Source organism: Dermacentor silvarum, chromosome 3, assembly GCF_013339745.2.
Source record: "Dermacentor silvarum isolate Dsil-2018 chromosome 3, BIME_Dsil_1.4, whole genome shotgun sequence".
Classification (NCBI taxonomy): domain Eukaryota; kingdom Metazoa; phylum Arthropoda; class Arachnida; order Ixodida; family Ixodidae; genus Dermacentor; species Dermacentor silvarum.
Genome location: NC_051156.1, coordinates 90349922 through 90356226, shown reverse-complemented (window position 1 = coordinate 90356226; position 6305 = coordinate 90349922). Strand labels below are relative to the sequence as shown.

General features: G+C 40.4%; 1 pseudogene; it reads right to left on the bottom strand.

Moving 5' to 3' along the window:
* Nucleotides 1–4694: 4694 nt before the first annotated feature.
* LOC125944287 (uncharacterized) lies at nucleotides 4695–5366 on the bottom strand (annotated as a pseudogene).
* Between the last annotated feature and the right edge of the window lie 939 nt (nucleotides 5367–6305).

Sequence of the window (6305 nt, the reverse complement as noted above, 5' to 3'; positions counted from 1 at the left end):
AGGCAAAGTGCCAGTGGGCGCGGAGACCATAGTGAGCAGGAGGAAATATAATAGAAAAAAAGCCTCGTTATATTTGCATCACGAATCTCACTATACGGCCACGCAATTATGATACCAGAAATCTAGAAAAAAAGCTCGTTATATTCTTGGTAATGCAGTACATGCATGAGTAAAGGCAATCATAAACCAAGTTAGTACATTTTGCATGGCCGTTTATTCTATCGTCCATCTTTGTAGCATTTTTCTAGAACATATGGGCAGTATTGAACCAGCTTAGTTGAAATAAACACACTAGTGTATGCCATACTGCCATGTTCTGGCCATTTCAGGTAAGTGAACACTTTATACTAGGGCTCCACCACCAATACAGTTCCCCTGGTAGCATCTTTTCATCCTGCATTTACAGTATCTTATGCAAAACTTGTGCAGCATCTTCCACAGCACATGTGCGAAAACTAATGAATGCATGTGGAATTTGAAGTAATATGTCCATTGTGACACTCTAATTTTTAATGGACTTCTACTCAGGTACCCTACTTCATGCGACTGTGACAGCTCCATTTCGACGACTTAAGCGACAACAAACCACGCCTGGAATCCAGAACAGCCCTCACGACAATGTTGATACCTCGCCACAAGGGTGCATGCTGTGGAGCCACTTCTATGTAAATACATAGTACTGTCAGGTGCTAGTATGGCTGCATTAGAGGCATCAACAAGAAGTCAGGCGAATTATTTGTGGCATGTCTCTAGGCGGCTACGAATAACAGCCTCGAACATTCGGAGGATTTCAAAGCAGGCAAGAACTCCAGCTGAAAAACCTTTGCAAAGTATCACAAGCCGAAACTTCAATGGTAATGTAGCCACACAGCATGGAATAAAGCATGAAGTAGTAGCACGACTGCAGTTTCAGAAGGATTTTTGACTTGTTGCTGATCAGCGTGGAATGTACGTGCGCAAGGATAAACCATGGCTGTCCCCAACACCTGATTGAATTACAGAATCGCACTGTGCGATTCTAGAAATTAAGTGCCCATTTACACAGGACTGCAAGGAAGTCATACGAAGTGGGAAGTATGATGTGGTAGAAAAAGGAGGGGTCCATATCTTAAATAAGAATGACCCTAGTGGATATTATTCCCAAGTACAGTTCACTATGTTGTGCACTGAAAGCAGCTCTGTTTTTTGTACGTGTGGTCAACAAGTCAGCAGTTCTCATAGGGGTACCATTTGACTCGTGTTATGACACACATTAAATTCCATGGCTTCAGAGGTGTTATTTTTGCAAAATGCTTCCAATGTTCACAATGAATGAAAAGCGAAGGTAAACTTGACCTGTCACAATATGAAAAAATAGCAAAGATGCAATAACAGCTCATCTTTCAAATATAGCTCCTCTGCTAGAAGTTCTTGAATGTAGCAAATGTTTTCCAGATTTCTATGCAACAACATCATACTGTGCATGAGTAACATTTTGTTGAGTTCTCCTATATGTTGCCTATGGCTGTGCTCTCGCGCCTTGTTTATCTTGTTTATTAATCCGTTTGTTTTGCTATTCCTTTTTATGAATCATACGCTTGTGAGCCGGATACACTAAACTGTCTCTTGAAGGGATATTTAAGAGGAATATTAAATGGTAAAAAGAAATTAAATTTCTACAATGACGAATGATTCACACGTAAAGTAAGCAGATATCGCCAAAAAATGGAAGAAACATGAGAATGCACATTTAATGTTGCCGTATCCACTTTTCACTATGCCATTAAATTTGAATGTTTTCTTCGACTGAGTTTTTCGTTGATAAATAAGTGTGACGTTGCATTCTAAACAAACTGAATAAAAATATGGGGAGTGTGGCATGGCCCAAATGATGAAAAGAATATGAGAAAATGGTCTGAAATGTCCACATGACACTGTTGCATCAGTTCGAAGGAGTGCGTATAAAATTCAAGCAATAGAAGTTCGGCCTTAACTTTCATTGCTTATAATCAACATTTATGCACCCAAATGATAGTCGTTTTTAAGGACTGCTTACCCGTGTAAACTGATTTAGTGTTTTTCTTTGGTATCCCTTTAACGTGTAGCGTGCTTGTGTGGATTTTTTATTATTTAACCTGCCGTTCCATTGTATTCTAATTCATACCGAATTAGGCATTTGGGGAGCAAGTTCAGTGTTGGGCTTTTACGCTGTATATGTGTAATCTAGTCGTTTTGCAGAAACATTGCACTTCTCATTCTCCTCCATGTCTCTTGTGGGTCTGATGTAACTACTTTGGTGCTGATAGATGCTGTATTTGTATGCTTTGAATACATGGACATGTACATATTCTCTCAAAGCCCTATTAAACTAGTCAGTTTTTATTGTGCTCGCTTAAATCATGGTTTTCTTGCTGCCTCTAAGAGGCAGCAAGGATTCTTCTAGTCTGTGACCTGAAGCAGTTAATATATGTACGTACAAGGCAGTTAATATGCCTCACATTCTGCACAACATTGAATAAATTTTGATATTGTGATACCACTAAAGTAATTATACCAGTTTTTATAATGTTATTCTGTGGGTGTAGCAATAAAAGTTATGTGCTTATACTGGTAAAGTAGAGCCACATATTTAACAGTAGTATATTAAATATTTGTTGCTATTTCGTGTATTCTATGTGATACCATGTTGTCCATGTTTTTTATGCTACACTTGTACATAAAATGTTCAATTCACTTATTTGATCAATGAACGCTCCATGTTAAAAAGTGTGACATTTTCATTTACACCCTGTTATGAACTTCTGCAATGTGTTTCCACTTCTGCAGTTTGCACACAGTAAACAACTTTCTGGGTTGCAGTATTTATTCTTACAACTTGTTTGCAAAGATGCGAGCACTGCTTACCTTTCATGGCTACTGCCACCCTTAGTCTCTGTAATTAACGGTGCCTTTAAGTTACAGAGCCTGCACAGACAAAGATTATGCTGTCAATTGTGTATTTGCAATTGATGCTCAGCGCAGACTGAAATATTCTGTACGTCTTGATCCTGTTGATCGCTCACTCCCCATGTATTCGTGCTGATGCGATGCGCCGAGTTGAGGTGACTTCCTGCTCAGAAAGTTGGCCCTTCCCTGAAATGCATGATAATCCAGTATACATGTGTCGTACTAATGCCCTCATTTCTCAACACAATACACAGCTGGAGTTATCACACGGCTGAAAATTCCCAACACAGGAGAGAAAATAACGACTAACTAAACTGCAGCACATTAGGGTCCAGAAATTCAGGGCTCTTTACATAAGGCCATTTTCGTGAATGGTTCTGTTGCTCCTCAGCATCAGCAGAAACCAAGCTGCACATGGCAATGGCACAAGATCAATTGAGTATTCTCTGCTGCCTTGTAAATAGAACGAAATAACTCTGTGCAACCATGGCCCAAGATGCACAGCATAGGGAGGACAAGCGCTACAAGAATAGAGAATATAAGTTCAAAGATAGGTCTTCCACCTGGCTTGGAATAAAAAATGTTGACAAAAAATTTACTGTGGAGTACATTCTGGAAAAAAAGTAAACCTACATTCTGAATCATGTATTCGATTGGCAAAGCTAGTGTGTAAATATCCTAGCATGAAGCTGTACCTCAACAGTAAATATTTACTGTATATAAGTGGCAGAATGCCCTTAGTTTTAGTTTCAGGGACGGTATAACATAGCAATTTATTACGGTAGTTTGTATGTCACTCTTATTAACCGTCGTGACCACAAACGAAGAACGACAACAAATGCCATTGGAATAAAATTGCTAATAATCACGACCCAAGTTTCCAATTTTTTCGCTGCAAAATAATCTTGTTTGCATCTGCTGATTGCGCACCCACAATTGATTTTTCCTTCAAATTTTTTGTGTTTTTCTTTCTGTGCACAAAAAAGGAAGCTTGCTTTTATCATTGTTGCATCACTCATGGGCTATTCAACCTTGCTCACACAATTGTTGATGCAAAAATGTTTCCTTTTGCAAATGCATATATCTGAAATTTACACAAAAAACAATGAAGGGCCATTGCATCTAAACAAGTGTTGCCTGGCTATTGCAGGCCTGTAAAAACCAGGATGACTGTGGTAGTACAGATAACGCACCAAACCAAGCAATACTGACTTAGAATATTGCGATACACAAGGGATGAGAAAGAAATATGACACGAATCCAGACTAACAACTTGGGTGTACTGTCATAAACACGAATATGTTTTTTACTCGTGTTTGTGGTGTAAAAAATGCAAGAAACAGAAGTTGTTAGTCTGAGCTCGTGCCATGTTTCTTTCTCCTTCCTTGTTTAAGACGCTATTCTACATCAGCACCGAGTAATACCTTGCCCTGCATTTAGCATCTGTGGGCCATGCAAGCTGGCACTTGAGCACATCCTCGTGAAGCCTAATCTAGTTTAGAGCCCTTCATTCCTTGATCTGAACAATTTGCAATGGTGATATAGAAGGTGGCCCTTTATTTCGTGTAACAGGACGACAAATAACAACTACATTCTCTCCTCAATATTTTCTAACATAGCTCAATGATGCTTATAAGTCACTGTTTATCGGAATAATCACGGAGTGGTGTCATTTGAATTAAGCAACCACAAGTACAATAGCCAATAGCAAACCATGCATGTTTGATAATGATGCACGCTGTTGCAGAATGACGGCGTGTCCTGCCTGCTCAGGCCAACGAATGGTGGCAGCTTTTCTCATCTTTGGTGAATGCTGGCATGTTCAGTTTGATTCCCTGGGCTTCCAAGTAGGGGTCCAGAGTGAAGCCCCTGTCAGCCATTATGACATCCCCAGGAGCAAGGTATTCCTGGACGCCACTCTGTTTGACAATAAATTAGTCCGAAGCACGCCCACCAAATGCACGAGAAATGTACATAATAAGGCCATTTGGAGCAATTGCCACAAGAAACTTGACGGTATTGTGGGCACTGTACGAACTGTAGGTCTGGGCTCTTGGCTTCTGTTTTGTTGGCCTTTCAAGTGCAACTTCAGTGCAATCAAATATGCACGTGGTGTTCTCAAAACCATTTTCTACCAATGGACTGGGCATAGTGCTCTGAATACGGGATCTTGGGAGCCAGATTACTACGTATTTCCTTATATCTTTAAGGGATTTGAGCACATTACTGAATATATTGCACACAGAGGATGGTGCAATACAAAATCTCGTCGCTAGGTCTCTGTAAAGAAGGCCAAGCCTTAGGTGCATTAGTGTTATAAGTAGCTGGTCTTCTAAGTGAAGCTGTGAGGGCCGCAAAGGTGTCCTCTGGATGCACAGTGTGAGCTTCTTAAATACCTCTGGTGATATCCTCGTGCAAAATTGTAGGTCGGCTGCATACATTTTTGCCGAAAGTGGTGTTTGGATATTCAACTTTAAAGGTGCAGAATATGTGTGGTGGGCACTTGTCACATCTTCGCACTGTGTGGCTGCGTCTAATTTACACACCTAGAAATGGTTAAAGCTTTGAATAACACAGAATCTGAAGGCAAGAAAAATACACAACTATAAGAGAAAAGGTGAAAGCTTGCTTGATATGATTGTTTGGTATTAAAGATCAACTCACTAAGAAAAGATAAAGGATTTAAACTCGCAATGAATAATAGAGGCAAGTAATTAGTGAGAAATGCACTACCCATTTCAATAAGTGATCACAGTATTTAAAAGGCGCCTCACCAGGTTTGGGCATTGCAAGCTAACAAGTGCAGCATCTAGATCCTGCGGTGCAAATCATGTCTGAAAAGTATCAACCAGCTGCATGGCATGAAAACACCTGAAATTTCAAAGAGAAACCTGCACGCCCTTCTTCTCGAGGTGGCCTCCCGTACAGCCAGAAGTCAAGAAGCACGTAAGATGCACTCTACGTAAGATGCACAGCCTGCATCATTGCAGATTATGGCATGTGACTTCAGTGAGTGTGACGCCCAGGAGAAAAAAAAGAAGAGAAACAAGAAAGCCGGGTTAGTTATATAAACCAGTCGCAGTCCCTTGGCTACGGTATCAGAGAAGGCAGATAAGAAATGTCACTTGCGGACAATAATCGAGGTGCAGAAAGAGTCTGCATTTGCAGTGAATCCCGCCTCACGGCATGATGGTAACATGGCATTTCAAGTTCTCGCATCTCTTGTAATAATAAACCAATTGGAAGAATTATTCCAGTAAGACACTCCCTAGGGAGACAGCATCCTACTGAGTGTATAACGGAAAATTGCAGTGGGGCCTGGTGAGAGGGCCTTTAAAGTTTGAAGCAACTAGTTGCAAAGTAAACGTAAGCCTGGACTC